Source organism: Xiphias gladius, chromosome 4, assembly GCF_016859285.1.
Source record: "Xiphias gladius isolate SHS-SW01 ecotype Sanya breed wild chromosome 4, ASM1685928v1, whole genome shotgun sequence".
NCBI lineage: Eukaryota > Metazoa > Chordata > Actinopteri > Istiophoriformes > Xiphiidae > Xiphias > Xiphias gladius.
The window spans coordinates 25,528,897-25,552,206 of record NC_053403.1 but is presented as its reverse complement, the minus strand read 5'-3'; the positions used below and the strand labels follow the sequence as shown (position 1 = coordinate 25,552,206).

The 23,310-nt window shown below is 41.0% G+C and overlaps 1 protein-coding gene across 3 annotated transcripts in view; it reads right to left on the bottom strand.

Annotated features, from left to right (window-relative positions):
- LOC120789054 (5-hydroxytryptamine receptor 1E) overlaps window positions 1–23,310 on the bottom strand; it is a 36,166-nt gene that overhangs the window by 6,425 nt on the left and 6,431 nt on the right. The window contains exon 1 of one of the 3 annotated variants that reach the window (XM_040125517.1): window positions 20,009–20,031. The exons of the other annotated variants lie outside the window; for them this stretch is intronic. The gene's annotated coding sequence lies outside the window, so the exon portion shown is untranslated. Of the gene's footprint in view, window positions 1–20,008; window positions 20,032–23,310 lie in introns of those variants that run through there. 3 annotated transcript variants of the gene reach the window in all.

Genomic DNA, 23,310 nt, shown 5'->3' with positions numbered 1-23,310 from the left:
TCCATCTCCAGCATTAACCAAGTACTGAAAATCATTGATCTGCAAAATATTGCTCTTTTTCTCTTTTTCTGCATCAAGAAAAAGATGGGCCTTGATTCTCTGGTGAACCCATTCTCCTTTTTTTGTCGTGTATCAAGAGCACTTCCTTTGCTTTTCCGAACCAAGCAGCACTTTCACAATCATGCTTATACAAGAATATTACAACTTATCTATTTACTCCGCAACATAAGCTGATTTTCAGCTGAAAACTGTTTTATTACGTGATTATTCTACGTCAACCTCATCCCCTACCTTTCCAAACACAACACACAGTATGCTGGTGTTATAAAACTTGTGAAGCCTTGTGTTACTGCTGAAACACACTAAGGGGGGAAGCTTACTCTTGAGGACTGGGTGTGCTGGAGAAGCTAAGTGGTGATTGTCACTGACAACAACAGCTCAGTGGCAGCTGTTACCATGGACATGGTTGACTGCTGCTCCTGTACAACCTCTCAACACACATCAGCTGAATCAATAATCACAGACGGGTGGGCCAGAGCAGTGGCATGCTGTGAATACAGCCATATCCCCAGGGAAAAACAGTGACAGGAGACTAATCTAGAGACAGATACCTATGTAAATCAAGTCAGGTCTATGTTATTTATACAGCGCTAAACCTTAACAGAGGTTATCTCAGGGCACTTTTCATGTAGAGCAGGTCTAGACCGGACTCTTTTATAGTTATATTTACAGCGAACCAACATTCCCCATATGAGTAAGCACTTGGTGACAGTGGTTGTGTTTCCAAATAATTGCCAGGCGAATTTGAAGCAAACTTTTGAAATGTGGCAAAAAGGGGAAAAAATAATAATAATAAGAAGAAGAAAATGCGAATTAGGTGCCTTTCCATCAACTGGTTTGGAGCGAATAAACTAGGCTACCTAGTGTCGTCAGAAGGTGGCAGGGGGAGGCTACGTTACACATGGCTGTAATAACCAGAGTAGAAGAAGTAGGGGTCACAAACCGGAAAAAAACAAGTTGGTTGCCAACTGCCAAAAAAACTCAAAGAAGAAGAAACAAAACCAGTCATCTGGCCATCTACACGAAAAAAATAGAGAGAAGGCTTCAGGAATGTTTTTCCACCGGGCAAGTTGTAATTATTCTTTCATGTCGGCTAGCACTAGCTATGTTTCATGCTGTCCGGAGGAAGACGCTGGAAAAAGCTTCTTCTTCTTCTTCTTCTCTAGAAGTGGAACCAGCTGATCAGTCATGTGAGTTAAATGTTTGCTAAGTCAAACTTTATTAGGAAAAGGTGTTTCTCCCAACTCCCATTAAGTGTATTAAGTGTTTTTTGAAAAAGGTAAAAACCACCTCAGGCGAGCGTGAAAACTTTCCTGTGCAATTGATGAAGTTTTTTCAAATTTTGCAGTTTCCATCAACAATTTCTAATGTGATACTTCAAAATGCGCAAAAAATATGTTGATGGAAACACAGCTAGTGGTGCAGAAAAACTCTTAACAGGAAGAAACCTTGAGCAGAACCGGGCTCTGGGTGGGCGGGTGTCTGCGTCGACCGATTGGGTTGACAGTCTAATAACAATAATAATAACTATTGAATCAGTGGATGTTGAGCAGGATCGTGGGGGCAGTAGGTGGTTTGCAGTCACAGATCCAGACTCTGCAGAACCAGGGGCAGAATTACCTGCAGAAAGCGACAGGAAAAGAGAGGACAGAGATGAGAAAAGACAAAACTACGGAGAGAGAGAAGAAGTCAAGTTATTAATGAGCATTGATGGGACATGAATGTGTACAGATAGAGAGGGAGAGGAGGAGAGAGGAGCTTGGTGCATCATGGGACGTCACCTGGCAGTCTAGGCCTATAGCAGCACAACTAGGGGATGGTTCAAGACAAGCCTCAGCCAGTCCTGACTATAAGCTTTATCAAAAAGGAAGGTTTTAAGCCTACTCTTAAACGTGGAGAGGGTGTCTGCTTCCTAGACCCAGACTGGAAGATGGTTCCACAGTAGAGGAGCCTGATAACTGAAGACTCTGCCTCCCAGTCTACTTTTGGAGACTCTTCGAATTCCAGACTATCAAGCCTATGGCTAACACTATCTGTAGTGCGTGTCTCATCTAAGGTAATGTTTGGAGAGATGAGCTGTTCTAACTTATGGACATGTCTTTCCAGCAGTAGTCTGACTCACTGTCTGTAAACTGCGGGTATAAGCCAGCCATTGGCCACGTGTCTCACTCAGCATTCTGCTCCGCTTCCGGCCTGTAACCGTTTTCAAAATCCCCCTCGCTAATCCCCCTTCGAAATGAGTAGTAGAAGAGCAGACAGCAGATGTTGATCTCACAGAAAATCATGATGTGCATCACAGGAAGCAGCGTCACAGGAAGTACGGTTATGGTCCCTCTACTGCAGCTCATCCATTTTTATTGTTCATGAATGACAACAACCCTTTCACCCAACTGCACTGCTCCAGTACTGGCAGCTTCATCCAGCACATCAACTACATGGTAAGCTGCTGCTCCTTGACACTGGTATTGATGTAAAGGCTGAGGGAGACCACAGTGTAGGGCTGCACGATTGTCATGTGAATCACGTGAATCAGGATTTTTTTTTTAAAATGAGAATTGAGATCACTATGCTCAAGATTCTTGAGTCTCTTTTCATTAATATAATTGCATTACATATTTTCTTTAGTAAGATGAAAAAAAAATATGATCACTACTTAGATGTGAGACAGGGTACACTCTTCTCACACAAATGTTAACAAAACATTTTATACTGTGCTGTATGATCTAACATAACAGTGCAGACCAAGGTCATTGTAAACCTCCATCATAATCGTTTTTCAGTGGCAAGCTGTCTAATAAATCAACCTTTTAAGGCGTCAAACAGGAGCGGAGGTATGTTTACTTATTCCTCCCCAGACACACAACAAACTGTGGTGCAACCAATGATATGCCGACAGTAAAACACGAGTGACAAACTCTTCATAAGTTGCACAGAGCAGCTGCATGTCATATTCTATCTGACTCATTTTGCCTTTTATTTCGCCATGACACACACCTTAGGTGTGTTTTCAAATCCTCCCAGTCTTCCTGTGTACGGATCATCACGTTGTTGCAACGGCTTAGGGAGAAAAGGGAGCGCTTGGTTTGATGCAGCCGATCTCGCTGCTAATGTAAAGATGGCAGATTTGTTTTCATGTAAAAATGAGATTGAAGAGAGGTGTGAATCGAGATTGCAATTCCAAAACGATTATTCCTGCAGCCCTAACACAGTGTACAGGAAAGCCACTCAGACGGACCAGTCGCTTAATGTGGACTCTCACCACTGCTTACAACTTCAAAGCTCAGTGGAGGGGACCATCATGCACAGAGAACAACATCTGTTGCTGAGGAGGAGGATAGAGAGAGGGATGGGTGGCAGGTATTAGGGGGACACAAGGTAAAAGGAGTAGATGATGAGAATCCAAACCAAGACCAAGACAGACACTGCTAGCTGACTGGGGACCACTATAAGGCATCCCAGTAGGAGTCCCTTACATGACTGGACTGTAAGAACATCTAACCAGAGTCTTCAAGTTACCGGAAGTGCACCAACAATGCAGGACCCCCCTGCCTCGGCTGCCACCACCACCACAGAGGTCTGGTAAGCTCACTTCTTTCTAACTCCACATCCCCCAGATTTTTTTAACTTTCTAAATAGTAGTCTTCAGACTCAACCAACGCTGACTCAGGTGACATCACCTGAGGACACAGCTCCCTCTGGACACACTACAGGCTTTACACAACCTTTTTCACATATGCAGTAGTACTCCGAACCCCTGGACCTGCTGATATGGTGAAGCTCCCCTTTAATAAGTATCCTGTTCGGACAGTTAGTTTTCAAATCCTAACAACCTTCTTCCAACTCTTAGCCTTGTATATTTGAAAATATAACAATGAACAATACTACTAGGACTCGTTACTTGTGGATAGCCATAAATAGATTTAAAGTCCCAGACCGGAGTAAGGATTTTTCATGAATGAACAACAAACCCTGATGTTGCACTCAAAACAAAATGAAAATCATTGAACAAACAGTGGCTGCATCAGTCTTCTTTTAGCGTGTGTCATGGTAAGGTTTAATTGCTCAGCAGTTGTCGGAAGTGTGAAAAAAAACACTTCTCTGCAGAATCCAAGATGAGTCATCAGTGATTTATCACTCAAAGTACAATTCAGCCAGAGAGCTTTGTGTTGGTGTGTCCTTCCTTCTGTCTCACTGCAATACAGATTCTCACTGTTATAGTTGAAGACACGGGCTGTGTTCCGGAGGTTTTTCACTCCTCCTCCTCCACCCCCTCCACCCCCTCCACTGCTACCTCCAGTTTGTATCTTTTAGGAGAGAAGATTGAATGGGGGGTATGAAGCCTACTGGGACAATTTTCTTACTCATCTTAAAAATTGGACATCTGTTATTGATGAAGTTGTATTGTCATTATCTGAAGCAGTCAGAGCCATGATATCAGTCTTGAAGGCCAACTGAAGTTTCATGCACTGCCCGCATGTTTATTTGAATTTGTTGGTAATAATTAGTAATATCTCAATTTTACAAGAACTATTTTTATTAGAAATGTATACTACCTACTGAATAGTTTATTAATTCCTTTTTTTCCCCCACTGCTTTTTCAAAACATGTGGGTGACGCAAATGGATGATGTGTCTGTGCTTGCATTTCTAGCCTTGGCAGTCCACCATTTTGGTCCAGACTGAAATATCTGCCATGTTCCTCTCATGATATATTGTAACAGCTTCACTTTCCCTCTAGCACCATCATCACAAGCCAAAATTCGAGTTTATCCAGTTCTTGTTTATCCAAATGCCAGCAAACCTGATAACATTCCCATCAGCCTCAGCTGCACTTTGTGTTTGGTGCTAATTAGCAAATGATAACATGCTAACGCGCTAAACTAAGATGGTAAACATTGTAAACACTACAGCTGCCAACAATCAGCCTATCAGTGCTGACATAGTGATCATGTTAGCATCTAGCTCACAGCTGTACAGTCTTCTCAGACTAGCCTCTTCAGGGCACCACACACCAATGGTAATTCTCAGGCACAGATTGTGGCCAAAAATTTATTAGACTTATTTCACACAGTGTGAGATGCAATGAACCTGAAAATTCTCTTTTTTCACACAGTTTATAGGGGTCATTATTGAGAATGAATGATTGCATAAATGTGAAGTGATACATTACAAAATAAAAAACAAATCTCATTTGTGATGTTCCGACAAGTCCACCTTTTCAGATTTTCCGAAAGCATTAATATTCATCAGGGGACTGACCTTGATCAAAGCTAGTACGTCTAAAGCAGTTGGGAAGTGATACTATGAAGGTAAGACTCTCATATCGAAAGGCAGTGTTTGATGTTACACAAGATGTACACAAATGACTTTGAGGGCTGATGATGCCTTCAAGAACACCCAAGGATGCACTATCCCAATCCAGCACAGATTCTGATCCTTTGTTTTCCTTCAGGACACCGCAATGATTTCTCAAGGTAACAAAATGCTTTTACATTTCCATTTATTCATTTGGCACAGGCTTGCATTAACGACTTAAACTTGCCAGCAGTAACAGGGAGCCAGTGGAGTGACATGAGTTGTCTTTAGTTGGCTCGAGACCAGACGTGCTGCAGCATTTTGGAGCAACTGCAGAGATCTTAGTGTGCATGCTGGCAGCCCTGCCAGAGGGGCGTCGCAGTAGTCAAGGCAAGAGATGACCAGTGCCTCTACAAGGAGTTGAGCTGAATACTTAGCATGACAGAACCTGGTCTTTCTGATGTTATATAGAGCGAAGCGACATGAACAAGTGACAGATGCAACATGCTTAGTGAAAGTTGGTCATCAATCATGATGCTCAGATTCCTAGCAGGCTTTGTTGGGGAGAGCAAGGCAGAGCTGAGCCAGGTACTAATGTTGTGCTGAGTAGATATAGATTATGTATAGCAATCACAGTTACTCAGAGGTTTTACTAAATTGTAATTTAAATATCCATTCTATCATCCATCCATCCATTTTCCACCACTTACTTGGGTCCGGCTCACAGTGGTAAAATATGTAAATATGACAACTGGAAATAAGCTCAATTAAGTGCATTTTAAAGTAAAAACCACAGCTTCAGCTGCAGTGGGAACTGATCATGACCCTCTTTCTCTGATAGTTGATATTGTATCCCATAGCAACAGCTACAAACCAGATGCTGAAACCTCAGTTTTCAGAGCAGCAGTGACAGTGTTACTGTTTACATCAGTGTTAATTTCTTTAATGAAAAATATTCATTGACAACGTATTTTTTCATGACAAAACAAGACTATAACTAAATAAAAAGTAACCTTTGAAAACGAGAACTATAATGAATTGTTTTACATTTTCCTCAACAAACAAAAACTAAACAATAATGTGAAAGACGGACGAATGGACATGTTTTAATGCAAAGTCTGATTCAACAACCTGCATCTGTGGCTTTTGATTAGTTTCCTCCACTTTTCAGAGGATGATTTAGCTGCCTGAACTGTTGCACTACCATTAATGAGAAACCCTTTGCAAAGTTACATGTCTGTCAGTAATGTTATCCGACGTTCCCTAGTTCTGGAAGAAACAGATTTATGGACTAAATTCATCCACAATCCCCTGATTATTAGACGCGCGGCAGCAACAAAAGAGCTGAGACAAACTACGAAAACATGCAGGCAACAGCACAAGGACATTTACAAAGAGATAAGACAATGTAACCATCAGGTGCTTTGAATGTGGAGGTAACGTTAACGTGACTTTCAGCCAGATAGCTTCAGTGTTGCTAACAGGATGAGTGAGTAAATTCCAGGATTGATGTCGGCAGCCTATCTAATTGTCCTCTAGATGTTTGCTCAACAAAGATCACACTGTTGATGTTCTCCGATAATATAGCGTCTGCTCTCAAACCGTACATAGAAAATTAACAGTATTTTAGTGAACAGGTGAGTGAAGAGCAAAGGTAGCTGCAGTATCGCTAGGTTAGCAGAGACGACTGTACTAGATCAGATTAGAGAGAGAGAGTTTGGAAATGCTGACCGGATTTAATGAGGTGAGTCAGTCTGTGCTACTGCAGAGCAGAGTGACGCCCGTAACCATGGTAACTGTACACAAAGATGGCGACTGCTGTAGACTGAAAATGTATTGAAGACAAAATTCAAAAATGTCTGATGAAAATGTCACTGACAAAAATTAGACTAAAATCTGACTAAAGCTAATACACATTTTCATCAAAAGACTAAAACCAAACGAAAACTAGCGGCCAAAATTAACGTCCAAATTAACATCCATAATCCAGGTTAAATCTGGATTATGGATGTTAATTTCATTTAATGTTATTGACATTTAAATGAAATGTATGTATGCAGTGTACTACACAAGCGAGAGAGAGAGAGAGAGGTTGAGTGAAACTAAACAAAAACTACAACAGTGTTAGATGCCACATTTGGAGCCATACTGTAGGGTTCACTTTGGCATTGTCCTTTTATATTCCCGTAGACCTCCTGAGATGTTTTCTGACTGCCTACTTTCACCCACATGAGAGTACATTTATCTCTCACCTAGACATTTATGTTATTGTTATGTTTTTTCTACGTGGTTACTGCATCTTTGAAATCATCATTATCAGGGAACAGGTTGAGAACATATAGTCTGAGTAGTCTCTTTTCTTAAATACTGTACTGTGAGACAATAGATTTGTGAATGTCATTGGTGCCTGTTGCGGCATCAACCCGGGAACTCACTGTTGAAGTAGTGGAGGAAGCTGTCAAGTTGAATAAGGAGACCTTTCAACCCTGGTTAACCCAGGGTCCCCTGAAAAAGCAGACAGAAAGGCCAGCCTCAGCTTTGCTGGTCACCAAAGCAAAAAGCTGGGTGTGTGGGAAGATTTTGGGGAGGAGAAGGACTTGAATGAATGAATGAATGAATGAAACCTTTATTGCCCCTTGGAACATTTGCTTTGCTCGGAGAGCATGAAAGAATATAAGAAAACCATCAGGAATCATATATGACAGCACATAATGAAACATAAAAGATAAGCATGTAAAAAACTTCTATAAAGGCATCATTTGGGAGATTGATAAAGGGCATTAAGTGCAAGTTCAAGAAGTGCTAAAATTCAGATTCAGATTTAGACCATGTAATCAGAGCTTGTTAAGCAGTTGAATGCTGCGTGGGACGAAGGAAGCGATGCCTCTTTTAGTCTTTCGGTTGCCCCCCTCAGTGCCTAGTCACTGAGGTAGTGACTAGGCATCGTGCTGAATCATTTGCCTCAAGCTGCTGATAGTTCTGGATATTGTCGGGCTGTCTTGATTGACAAATGCCACGTGGAGATAGCAGATGGCAGTTGGGGTCGGTCGTTCATATTTTTTAAAAGGGGACCAGTGGGTGTGCTCTAATTATCAAGGTGTCGAACTGCAAAAGCTTCTAGAAGGGTGTGCTCTGGCAGAAATTTTTAGATTCAGTAGGAGCAACATGAATTTAGTCCAAGTAATGGAACACTGGACCCGATCTTAACTCTGGCAAAGATGCTGGAGAGTACTGTCAGAATACGTGGCACCATTATCGTGAAACATCCGGTCCTTTTATAACCACAGATCTTGGCTTGAAGTTAAGCATGGTCTTGATGTGTGTTGGGCTCCACCAGGGTGTACCTTGTCACAATTCTGTTTGGGATTTTCATGAAGAGAATTTTTAAATGCAGCCGGGGAGTGGATGGTGTCTGGTATGGGGGCATCGGGATCGTATCTCTGCTTTTTTGGAGATGATGTGGTTTTGCTGGCTTAAATCAGACTGTGACCTCCAATGTGCACTGTGAAAGTTTGCAGATGAGTGTAAAGGTGTGGTTGATGAGAGTCAGCTCCTCCAAGTATGAGGCCATGGCACTCTGCTGTAATATGGACCTCTCTATAGATAGAGAGAGAGGGAGTGAAAGAGTTCAAGTTTCCTGGGGCTTTAAAGAATAACTGTAAGTGTGTGTAAAATTCCTGACATCTGACTGCTGCCCCCAGTGGTAGTATCAGCAATAAAGGCTGCTACACCACAGAAACAGGACCTGTGCCAGCACCTTAGACACCCTCAAAGTCACGATTAACTGGAAAATCTTGAACGTAACTGAGTTTACAAGTTGTGACAGTTAATAAGAACAGAACACTTGAACGGGAATCAAGCTGGAAATTGATTCTATATATGTCAGAAGTGCAATTAAAGGCAGGATCGATCCTCCAAGCTTACTGTGCCAAAAATAGCTAACTCCCCTTTCATCATTCGGCTTCTCTTTCAGTCCACCAACAACGACACAGAGAGTTTACATTTCAAATGGCGACACTTTCACGCTTACCTCAAATCTAAATGTTTTAAGCATTACTCCATTTTCATTTAAAGTATTTGTTAATGAAATGCACTGCTATATGTAAGGGCTAGTTGGGGAAAAAAAGAGATCATCTTAGTGTTTTCCTAGTCAACCAATACTGGTGTTGACTGGGTTCACCCTTTGAGCAACCCAAAAAACACACAGCAGAAACAGAAATCTAATTTCAAATTGAGTTTCAGGAAATTTGATATGGATCTTTATGATCCACACAGGATGATTACCAACGTTTTATTTGACTCCCTGGCCCTTTCTCTGATTGTTGTATTGCAGAGAGCAGTATGGATATGACAGTTTTTTTTTTAACTTCTGTATATTCTCTGCTGCTGAGTTAAGGAAACGGCTGCTTGTCACTCCACTCAATTCACAAATAAATCACAGCACTGACATTGTTACTAAACCATGAACGGAGAATATTGAGCAAAGTTAAATAAGCAAAGTGTCTAGATACTGCCCAATATCCTCCTTCAATCTTACAATATGTCCACAGTTTTGCAAACAAAATGATGCTGCTACAGTAAAATGTGATCATCTCTGCAGGGGAAGTAGCAGCAGATGTCTGCATTCAGGTTCTAATAAGACACTGGCTTTTGCAACAGTGCAGGGGCGGATGTAGAGCAATATAACACTTTAAGGTGTGGCAGAAATATATATATGCTGATTTAATCGCAAACAACCACATATATCAATATTTACTTGGAAAAGCCCTCAAATGAAGATTAAAAAACGTTACATAATTGTGGCCCATGAGTAAAGCATTGAATACAAATATCTAACGGTGGCATTAGAAACTACTAAATTGTTTTATTCCCAAATCTTCAGACATTTTTCCAACTACAGGTCTATTTTTATTGAACATAAGCCATTAATATACAGGGCACGGTCTGCCGATTGCCACTGAATGCACGTCGCGAACAGCTCCTGATGGGGGAGGGTTAGAACCTAGGAGTGTGTAGCAGCTCCATCTCTTGCTGCATTCATTTGCACCCGGACATCGGAGTTTTACTCTAGTAAATTTCTGACCAGTCACAACTTTTCATTTATATATTTTTTCATTAGATTGTCGAAAAACTGGGGTGGCAGCTTCTTCAGAGTCATACTTGAAGGACTTAAGCCCCAATTAATTTCTAGAGCAGCCAGTCATGCCTGGGGGGCCCGTCAGTGAGGGCCATTACTCAGCTGCAATCTCACCTGGAAAATGGATGACCTTACCAGGGTGGAGAATGCACCAGCCGGCATTCTGGCACATCTGCAATTTAGGTGTCGGGGCACCATTCAGCCCAAATGCCGACAGTCTATCCTGACCTTGAAAAGGTCAGATTTCATCAGACGTCAAATTCAGTAATGACAGAATTTCACACTCTGTGGTGAACTGACAATGCTAAAAGTATTACTGAAGGAAAAAGGAGAAATTAATGCAGAGCAGGAGAGAAAAATGAGATGGAGATAAAGGCGGACAGGGTGCTGTCACTTATTATGGCCAAATGTGGAGCAAACGGTACGATGGAGTCGTGAAATGACAGGCAACAGAACAACTGACAGATTCAAATACAGTAGATGTAAGGACAGGTCACGTGTAGCTCAATTTCATTTCACATCGAGTTAGATGTTTTGACACTCCATCTTCATTGTATAAAAAGCAAGCTCGAGGCACAATGGATCATAAGATGAAACAACTCTGTTCAATATAATTGCACAGGTGAGAAATCACATGGTAAAGAGGTGGAGGTCTCTTTTCAAAAGGAGCCAGCTCCAGGCAGAGGCTAATATCACACACTCATGCAATTTGTCTCACACAGACATTGACTGACAGTTGCTTTCAGCACAACACTGTGATGGATGGGTCAATGCATGGATCTCTCTCAGCACAGACAGCTGCCAAGGCCAAAACAAGTTCACCTTTAATTTTTAATTACGTAGGAACTTCAAGACATCCTTTTGTTTCTTTATTTTCATCTTAGCATCACGTTAAAAACTCATCAATGTGTTTTCTCGTGCTGCCGGTCCATCAATCAGTGAGGGTGGTATTGTGACATGTTTTCACTTTCATTTTGTTGTTGTCTCAGCTCATGTGGTGTAACAGGAAAATGGGTGTTTCAGGTCATCTGTGTGTAGCTGTGTTTCCTGAACTCTTGTCAATCTCACAGAGAGGTTGCTAGGTTTGGGACCATTGTGAGATGCTGCACAGAAGTGGACGGTGTCATACACACTGCTGGATAGTTGCAGCATCATTTTTGCTAAGATGCCTCAGTATCTCAGTTCTACAGCCTCACTCCAGCTCTGTACCTAAAGCACAGATTTTCTCATCCAACTCGTGGAAAATGCGTTAATAAGCGTACTTCCCACATGTTGTGCTATCCTTATAATGATGGGCCAGTGATTTAATATAACATTTCTCCCACGGTCGTTGAGGTATAACTGCTGACTCTCCTCTGGGTCGCTGCAAGGTATTCTGGGACCACAGGCTTAATGCACATAAAACTATGGAACCATGGCAAAGTCATATTCACCTTCGTCATGCGAGGACTCACTGGGAATATTACATTAGTACCACTAGCTGAGAGTGAATGCACCAGTAGAAAAATAGACATCATGTGTTGTGCTGAAAGCATTTAGTATCTCTTACTGATTTTGACTTGAACCACATTTGTACATCACTTTCTATCATGGGCCTACAGTTCTCATCAAAATGTCCTCAAAGAATTAACCTAAAAGCACGAAAAACATTTACTTTTCAATGCACTGATTTTTGACATCTTAATTCTTTATTATGCACAACCTTCCACTGTGTCACATATACAGTCAAGATTAGAAGTATTAGGACGGTTAAACATTGTTTTGTTCTTCAGGCTCTGAGCTCCATCACATTCAGCTTAAAATAAAACAATGGAAAGCACAGTAAAGTGCTTAGTCTCGGCTTTAATTTGAGCGGGTTTACATTAATATAGAAAGAACTGTATAAGAGACATAGCCCTTTAAACATCACGCCCAAATTTTAGGGGTTCAAAAATTCATTGGACCCTTGGCTGCTAAATGTTTCTCGGGCAGCTCTGTGTTGATTCAGCGTTATTTCGTGCAAAAAAAAGCTCAAATGTGGCTCAGAGTTGACTGACATTTGACAGTTGCCATTTAGATGGAGGTGGAGTTGTCTGTCAATATGAGGAGTGAAGAGGTGACCATGCAAGTGAAGAAGATTGTAATCAGGCTCAAAAAAGCAAAAATCTATCAGAGAGATATATCAAATGTAGCTGCTTTTGCCAAATCCAGCAGCTGGACAAGCTCTAAAAAAGCAGGCGTGGTCAGGAAAACTAGAAAATGTCAAACGAGCTGTTAGACCGAGGAGCACAAGCGTTGTGGATGAGCGGAAAATCATTTGCAAGGTGGAGAAAAAACCCTTTATGACTGCACGGTCAGGTCAAGAACGCCCTCCAGGATGTAGGTAGACATGTTCCCTTGTCAACGATCAAGAGAAGACTTTAGGACCAGAACCTCTACCCCTGGTAAACCTCAGAAACAGGAAGGCCAGGCTGCAGTTAAAAAAAAACACACAAAAAGAAACCGGTGGAGTTCTGGAAAAAAGTTCTATGGACTGATGAAACAAAAATCAACATCTGTCAAAATGATGGAAAGAGGAAACTGTGGATAAACAAAGAAACAGCTCGTGACCCAAAGCTACCACCTCATCTGTCAAACATGGTGGTGGTGGTTCTGATATGGCTTGGGCATGTACGGCCGCTTATCTTTATTGATGATTTCACCGCTGACGGAAGCAGCAGGATGGATGCAGAGATTTACAGGAGCATTCTGTGTGATCAGATTCAGTCAAACGAATCAAAACTCACCGGAAAACATTTCAGTATTCAGCGGGACAATGAACCTAAACATACAACCAAAGCAACCAAAGAGCTTCTCAGGGTGAAGAGGTGAACTATCCTCAACTGGCTGAGTCAATCACCTGATCTCAGTCCGACTGAGCAGCAGTCCACTTGGTGAAGACCAGGCTAGAGGCAGAGAGAGCCCACAGCAAACAAGAGCTGAAGGAGGCATCGCCAGGGAAGATACAAAGAGTCTCCCAATGTCTGTGGGTCAAAGACTTTAGCCAGTCCCTGACTGTAAAGGATTTTCCACAAAGTAATCAATATGATGATTGCGTTTGACACTTTAAAAGGTCATATCTCCCAAAAAGTTCTTTCGATATCGATTTAAACCTACTCATTAAAGCTGAAACCTGGCACTTTAATGTAGTGTCCGTTATTTTACTTCAAATTGAGTGTGCTGAAGCTCAGAGGCTAAAGAACAAAAAATGTGTAACTGTCCAAATACTGTACCTTCTGTTTACACAGGCAGCCAGTGCAACCAACCACAACACAGAATAAACAGGGAAGTACTAAAGCAATGGCTAAAATAGCAACATAACTAATCAACTCCACTGTAAATTCATTTGGAATAATAAACAGCCCTTTATTAGACAAAGAGAAATGGTTAAACCTGTATAAGACTGGGGCATTAATGTAACTGATATGGGATGGGTCTGTAAAATAGAAATCATCACAAGCTTTTATGATGACTTCTAAAAGCTGAAAATAACTGTCTTTGTAGCTGTTTTCCTTCTCATAGTTCAACTCACTGGTGGCATTGATTTTCTGTTTGACTTGTGATTTTGATTTGACAAGACTTTGCATTGACTTGTCCGCTTTTTTCTATCTACATACAGTAAATATACATAAATATAGATTTCCACAGGTTACCCCAAATTATTCAATCAATTAAAATGATTTGAAAGTTTTCTTTAAATCTTTAAAGACACCTGCATGCAGTTTTTCAGGTACGTGGTGGGTAGGCTGTTTAAGCATCTTGGAGATGCTCTGTGGGGACCAGACCATCTGCTGCAGGACTCCTTGTTCTTTTTGTCTCTGAAGACAGTTCTTTAAGACATTATGTGGTATTGCTAAAGTAGCAATACCCCAGTATGAAAATACTCAACAAGTCCTGCATTCCAAAGTACATCAGTATTACCTGCAAAATCTACCTAAAGTATCGAAAGTAAAAGTACTTACTATAAAAAAAATGGCACATTTTAACTATTTTACATGCTGGTTAACGTGCCATATGTAAGTATTTGCTATGGCTACGGAGCCAATGTTAGCATTAACAGCTGTTTACTCAACAGTCCAGAAGGAACGTTGTGAGTTCAGCATCAAACTTCATTGCTTTACTCTCCAAGCGCTGTCTCCAGCGGTGGAAAGCAACGCCACTATTAACACTTGGTTCGCTTCTATTTCTATCACTTCTTGTCTTCTACAGCGAATCCCTCTAGCGTCCAGTCTGCGCTGAAGAAGTAGCTCTGCTCTGAGTGTGAATTATAACCTTCGGTCTTGTAAACACAGTGATGGCTATGATCAGAAACCTAGAACTACAGTAAAAAAAAAAAAAAAGCTACAAAAGTACTGAATGAGGACACCCCCTCTCTCCTCCTTTCTCACATTGGATCTGAAGGGCTGCGTCCAACAGTTTCTAGTAACTATCTGAAATCAGCAATACAATAGTCATTCTCAGTTAACTGGCAAGGTGCGTGGCAGTGTGAAAATAGGCAAAACCTATTAAAAACACATCAGCGAGTCACACTGTTGTGCTGGGCGACATGTTCCTTCATCACCATGAACACACACACACACACACTGTAGTTTATTTAGACTCAGTCCCACACACAAACACCATCCTGCTGCAACAAATACTCACTACAGCATCAAATATGGATTAATCCGCCGCTGAAAATAGTCCCCAGCAAATGCACTACTTCCTCCTGTTGGAGTAATGTTTATTAAAAACTACAGCGTCCACCTGTTTAATGAAGTTTTTGAGACTTTTAAAAAAGCGAAACTATTTGTAAGCTGCTTTTAAAGATTTACATCTTCAGTAGGAACCAATGGGCTTGGAGCTGAGACACAGACAGAGGAGAGAAAACAAAGTGTTGAGAGACAGACTAACACACTGTTGGATTTTGCCTTTTAATGAAAATTATTAATAAGAAGAAAAATGTAGTACAATCTCAGTCATGTCATATTCAAAGTCCTTTATGACAAACACCACAAAGGAACAGTGATCAAAAGCAACTGTCAAAGTTTCAATGCTCTCACCCCTGCAGGGGTGGACTCTTGCCAGGTACATACAGTCCTGGTTGACATTAATGGCAGTCCTGAATTTTAAGCACAGAATTTAGAACATCTTCAGAAATAAATGCAAATTAACCGATTTTGTATCATTAGAATATTTAAATAAAATGTCCAATGTTAGTGAACAACAGCAAAAAAATGCTTTCATATGGTGAAACAAAAAATACAGACACAATTATTGGCACCTTTTGATGAATTTAAATGAGTTCCTCTAACAAAATAAAAGACAAATAAGACTCACCTGTGCCTAATTTTCCGTATTTGTGTGACCTGAATTAATATGAATAATGGTTTTACTACATAAAAAGGGGGCGATTGTATCTAACAATTTCCAAAGATCTTGAAATCCCTGTTTCAACAGTTCATAATGTTATCGAGAAGTTTTACAGTCATTAAACTGTTAAGATGCTTCCAGGACGTGGTGCTAAGAAGAAACTCAGTGAGAGAAGTCTGTGAAGGTTGATGCACATTGTTGAGAAAACACCACGCAAGTGATGTAAAGGGCTTCAGGCTGATTTGGATCAATCTGGAGTGGTGGTTTCAGCCCCGTACCATACGACGCATACTAAACTTAGCAGGGCTCCATGGGTGAAGGCCAAGGAGGACACCACTAGTGAAAGAAAGGCACAAAAAAGGCAAAACTAATGTTTTCAAAAACTCTCCTAGATAAGCCACAGTCTTTCTGGGACAATGTTCTATGGACAGATGAAACCAAAGTAGAGCTCTCTGGGAATGAAGTGCATCAGTTTGTTTATAGGCGACGAAATGAAGCCCATAAGGAAAAGAAGACCCCATAAAAAATTACAGCATGTTGCTGTTGTGGAGCAAGACAGGCAGCACGCAAAGCCATTTGATTTTTGTCTACAATGCAGTGTTCAGTGGTGCCTTGCAAAGAAGAGTACACCATTGATTTGTTGCCCTTGACTGCAGACATAGAAAAATAGGCAGTCCTGATTCAGTGGCCAAACCCTGCTTATGGGTATCATAATATCATTCACTTTAACAACTGCTCATGAAAACTGTGGTCTTGTTCATTCACTGACAGATCGTTAAAGTTTCTGTGTATCATTCAGAACACCCTTGTTATTAATGACACTGGTGGCTTTTAAGTGAATTGCAGTCAGCATCCTGCTGTTCCACTGAGAGTCGGGGAAGGTCTCACTTTATAAGTTACATCAAAATCCGTTTACTGTAAAAAAAAGAAAAAAAAAAAGCAATTAAAACATGCAAATTGCCTTGCATTCTCACATATAGCGCCTTTAATGGGACAAATTCAAGAACTTTGCAGTTGGAAAGCAACTGCTTGCCATAGCTTTTACAATATTTAGCTCACACTGAAGCATCTCCAGGCTAAGTACAGTAGCAGTTTGAATTGACTGGATTGGATTGACTGAAGGACACTGAAAAGTGGGACACCCCAAAACGTTCGAGGCGAGACACTTCAATATGATCTCAGTATAGACAATTTACTGTATCTTAATTTTTCTAACGTTTTGCTGTGGAGTTTGTTCTACTTAGAATGATCACTTCTGTTAACTTACTCCAAGTCGGAGTAATTAATAATCCTACATTCTTACAAGTTTGAATTTAATTTCTGTTCATATCTGTATATTCTACCTTCACAGTATTTCAATTTCTAATTGGGCCTGACATGGTGGTGCAGTGGTTTGCACTGTCACCTCACAGCAAGAGGGTTCTGGGTTCAAACCGGCCGGCTGGGGCTTTTCTGTATGGAATTCGCATGTTCCCTCCCGGTGCTCCGCTGTCCTGCCCCCATCCAGAGACATGTAGGGTAACTGGGAATCCTAAATTGCCCGTAAGTGTGAACGTGTCTGTGTCTATGCGCCAGTCCTGTAATTGACTGGTAATGGACCTGTCCGGGGTGTACCCCTCTTCACATTCAATGTCAGATGGGATAAGCAACCCTCACAGATAAGCAGGTATAGCTAATGGATGGACTATGAATAAAGTCCAGTCCCCTCGTGTACCAAAGTACGATTATGCTAGCAGCCACACTGACACCAGGATCTGATCTGCTAGATATGACAACTATAGCTTTAGTAGTTTGTAAAGAGAGAGTGTGGGGAGTTGTTGAAGTGGATACGTATTTTCATCACGCTTTATGACGTCAGTCTAATTTTGATCAGGGTGAAGGCCATGTAACTCAGCTGAATCAAAGAGATACATGAAAAGCCTCCATCATGAAACGGTATTTTAAGTAGAAAAAAAGGGAAATAAAAGTTGATCTAATTACAACGAGTCAATCATACAAGTTGAGTTAATTTAAAGTAATGAAGATGATTGACATACATAGCTGCAACTTATTATTTGATTATTTTTTCATTACTGAGTCTATGAAATGTCAAAAAAAAAAATGTTCATCAAAATTTCCCAGTGCCCAAAATGATGTCTTTAAATTGTTTGTTTGGTCGGACCAGAAGAGTCAGAACCCAAAGATATTCAATTTACAATGACACATTTGTAAGAAAGTTACAAATCCTCTTATATAAGAAGCTGGAACCAAGCAATTTTTGAGATTTTTGCTTCAAAAGTTACTGATTGATCAATCATGAAAATGGTTGAAGATTATGTTTTTTGTTGTTCGACTAGTTGAGAAATCATTTAAGCGGTAGTTCACCAAAAACTGGTTTTCCTACATTCCACTGCTTAAAAATACCAGTTAACTGCACTTTCTTAATTTTGTAATGGAAAATTATGAGGATTTACTGACTTTTGATGGAGCAAGAGACTAGCTTGGATTCTTGGCATAACTTCAATTATTTTTTAAATGACCAAGTCTTAATAACTTGCAATCCTCAATTGGCATTTTTACAGGGAAATGGTTTGTCTCATACCTCTCTACCAGGAACTTCTCTGTCACGATGGTGGGGTTTCCCAAGGCTCCATCTTTGGTCCTTCACTCTTTTCTATTTATGTGTTACCCTTGGGTTACATCATCAGCCAGTACAATGTACATCTCTTTTAATCCTTGTAATTGGCTAATGACTGCCTTCATGACATCTAGGAATGAATCCACCGAAGCTTCCTGCAGTTGAATAATGACAAAACTGAAATATCATGTCTCCTAATCCTACTGTCCAAACAGTTCAACTTTGCACGGGGTCCTTATTGAGACATGAAATGCAGGTCTGGATTCTATTTGGACTCCTGTCTCTGTTGTTTTAACTGTCAAATCACAGTACTGGCTCTGATATGCTTCCCCCAGCTTGTAAAGATAGTGAGCGAATCCGATCCATCCTTTTAGCCTTCCGACTGAAAAGTCATCGATGTCTCTCTAACCTTCCAGTTAGACTACGGTACAATATTTTCTGTGACCTACTCCATTCACTGTTTAATCAGGTCCAACTTGTTCAAACTCTGTTGGCAGACGTCTAAAAAACGCCAAAAGGCCTGCTCCCATTACTCCGATTTTACTTTCACTACACTGCCTTGCAGTTCTATTCAGAATCAGCCGAAAGATTCATCTTATTCCCTTTCAGGCATTACATGACAAAGCCTTGTTACATCGAGCCCTCCCTCTGAAATAGCTGTGTGATTATACTCTGAAGGCCTGGTAATAATGTGACTTTAGCTGCTTCATCGCTCTTTATCTTCACTGTTGTTTCTATGCCAGCACACGTTATGCACAGACACATACTGTATGTGTGATACATCCGCAGCCGCTTATTAGATCATTGATCATTGTTTTTAGTACATTTTCCAAATTAGCTCATTAGCCATTCATTATCACTGGCACCCCAACCATAAAGATGCCTTGTGTGCGTGTTCTTGGTGAACGAAGTGCCTGATCTTACTACAAATGGTTTCTCGAGTGGATGTATCGCAGCATTAAAGTTAACATTGGGGCGTCCTATTCTGGTCCTGACCTCAGGGTTTTAGACACTTTGGTCTGGGTATCTTTGTTGCATGTCAATTTCCATCTCTCCTACTTCTTTAATTTCCTGTCAGTGCTGTCTGTCACTGTCTAATAAATATAGAAATGCCCCCAAAATCCTGCATATTATTACACACAGAAAACACAGGGACCAGACTTTTAATCTCTCCACAGTCAGAAATTTGATTTTTAAATGCCACGCCATCTCTGCTTTCAGCTATATAATAGGTCCGTTGTATACTCACACTTTGCCATCCTGAACAGACATCATTGCTGTCCCACGTCAGCACTCTGCTCTCTATTTGCTGCCTCATTTTCATGAAGCAACACTGTGTTGTGAAGAGCTAAATAAAGGTTGTAAATTGAGTAAAGATAACAAAAGTAAATTTGACAGGCTGGCGGGACAGTGACTGGGACCACATACTGGATTTTTATTCCACTCTGCCCAGCTCTTTTGCATATAATGCGCTGCGCTGCTTGAGTAAGTCCCGAGAAGACGAGCTGAAGGACAGCAGGAGTGGCATACCTTTTCCTTCCCTGTGATGTGAGAACACTCACACGCTGTCACCGGTGGTGTCGTCTCTGTACAGGTCTGATGTGTGAAGAACGCAGAAAGCTCCTAAACATCAGCTCCTCCCCTGAAACAGCAAAGTCAGCAAATACATTTGCAAGATCGGCTGGCAGGCTGCTGCAGTGCACACAGACACGATAGAGGCTTGTTGTGTGTCAGTGCACATCAGATTATAGAAATCATAGCTCTGCTTTGATCTCAGCAGATGTCATTTTCTCTTCCCTCTTCTTTGTCTTCCTCCTCTCTGTTGGTTTCAGCCTCTCTTACATTTTCATTTCTGCAGAAGCAAAAAGACTAAAAGTCCAATCACTAACACATCATTATGCCATGGTAATTCCAAATATCCAATCACTATAACGACACTGTTAGAGTATACGGGAAAAAATGTATTGTCTGTGTAATTTGATTAGGACTGCCTTTACAATCTGTAGCCGATAAATTAGTCCTTTTCAAAAGCCCACATTCATATCAGTCCCTTTCTTAATGTACTATGCCCTTGTTCCTTCTCACTGCTAACTCCCACTGTTGGCCTATGAAGGTGTAGACAGCCATCCACCTTCTCTACACATCATGTTCACGGTCCTTTCGTTTGCTTTACTGGTAGGGCTGAAATGTTAGTCTGAGCCGAATGTAGGCGAACGGGCACAGAGTTCGTTCGGAGATGCTCATGCTGTTTGTTTTATATTTGCATGAATTCTGAGCCTTTTTCTGTTTCAAACTTGCCTCCCAACCAAAACTGCATCAAACAATCAGCTTGCCTGACACGCAGTTTTGACGATCTGTTGTTGAGATTTAGGAGGTGTGCATGGTGACTCCTATGCAAGCCACTGAGACCTATGATTACCCATTACACTCATTTCCATACATAATTATTTTGGAGTGCTTTATTTGTTTAGAAATATAATTAGAGGCCAAGTTGATGGCTTTTGCAGTGTTTTCGTAGTCGGAGCTTTCTGTAAAAATGTTTAAGAGCAACAACCGGTCTGACATGACGACAATTAATTGTAATGATATTAAACGAGTGATTCATATTGGCCCTAAGAATAACAAATAATACAATGTGGTGTAAGTAAACCAAAGGTGAACCTTCCACAGCTGCTTAGCTGTTTCTGGGCAGCCCTGCTTTTTCTGCAAGAACACTGCACTCACTGCTGCTTAGGGAAGAGTATTGAATCCCGTGCTTTCTTTTGGATCAGCGCTGCTTGTATGCACAAGTCCTCCAAATGACGTGACAAAGCATGTTGTTTGTAGCTGCCCTTTAGAACAACACCAAGAAGTGGTTTCTGTTCTGATGCCCCTGTTTGCTGCACGATGCTTTTTTTCTGTGCCTTCCACAAACGTTTTATGACACGACAACGCCGCTATGGTTAAGGTTTGTTTAGGTTCAGGCACAAAGACAACTTGGTTAGATGTAGGGAAAGATCATACATCTAGGTAGGGAAAGATCATATCGATGGATTGAAATGAGTACTTCCTTAAGGTTAGAGATCAATTGTGTTCATGGTCAAAAAAAAAAAACAGAATATTGACTTGTGGTTGGAAATGAGAAACCAAGAGCAGTTTCCTCTGTTGAAGTCTAAACATTGTTGATCCATTCATCCACCCCAACTTCCTCCCTACGCCGTCTTTGTTGCTCTATAATGACGCCACCTGGCGGCCTTCTTTTTCCTGTCACAATTACTACGGCCACTAGAGGGCTTTGAACGTAAACATTTGTTGTTGTTTTGGGGAACTGGCTGAAACGAGTGATTCTGTCATCAGTCCCTTTCAAGGAAAAGTTAGGAAAGAAAGGAGCCCATATAATCAAGTGTTACCAAGACATTCAACCCCTTCCTCTTCCAGTTTGAATGAACAAGCTAAGCTAGATTTCTTCTTTTTGGGGATTCATTAAAGGGAAGAATGTGTCAAAAAGGAAATCTTCAGTCCGGTCCTGCTTGTTCTGCATTGACCGTGCACTCATTGCTGTTTAGGAATAGATTTTCCACGTGGTGCTCTTGTGTGCACAGAGGATATCTTACCAGGTATGAAGGATTTCAGGCTGTTGTTGAACAGACAGAGGTTAGGTGCACTATGGCTGTTTTTCAACCACCAGACAACCTGCCGAACTAACCTCTGACCTGTTGCCCAATACATACCAAAACTGTTATATATCTGTTACATTTATAATATTTTTACAAATAATTGCCATGTTAGACAAGTGAAGCTTCATTAAAGAGAAACTGGATTTAATTATTAATGACTGCTTTGAGTGTGCCTCCAGCTAAGAGAAACAGCTAGACTGATTGAAGATGTCAGCTCAGCAGAGTCTGTTGTTAACTACATAATACAAGGGGCCACTGACAGGATTTACTACATACACAGTACTTTAATAAGAGCTCATTCATAGCAGTGGCGTAGAGACACAGGTAGAGATACACAGATAAATGCATTGACTGGGATGTAGTCATCCATGCATCCATTCATGCACTGCAAACAGCCCTAATGAGCTTGCGGACACTGTGACTTCATACATTAATTTTTGTGTGGACCAATGCATCCCCACTATGACTGTTAGAAGCTACAGCAACAACGAATCCTGGTTCACAAAAAGAACTCGGCTTTCATACTGAAGACATGGAGCAATATAGTACACACAGTGAGAGCAAAATATGACTGAGGTCTGCAATCAGGAAAGCAAAATCAAATTATACAACCAAACTGGAAAATCAAATTGCATCTAAACACACCGGGACCATCTGGAATACCAGATCCTGCAACACCGGGAGAACTGGCAAAAGCAGAGTTATAGTAAGCGAGTAGCCCAAGCTGTCACTTGGTGCTACAACCTCAACCAACCTCCAAAACCCAGGAAACAGGTCAACAAGTCTCTGTCCACCAAAACCACACAATATGAGATCAGCTTTTTTTCCTGCTGCAATGTGGACTCTGAATTCTGCCTCTTAATTTCCGTTCCTTGCACCTTGCACTGTCTAGAAATATTGTGAGTATTATTTATCGTGTAATAGGTTATATGTTATGGCCATTTAAAGTCAAGTGAAGTCATTAGGCGACAATATGTGACAGTGTTGTACCTTCATGGAAAAAGAGTAGTGGTACTATGCATACATTATGTGTATCACGATACACCGAGCAAGGCTGGATTACCAACTCCATAACCCCAAGGTGTCCCACGGTTTCCAAATTTTAGATGTTTGGCATTTCTGGACGGAAATTTACAGATGGGCAGACTTAAAAAAAAAATGCTGTTTTACATATCT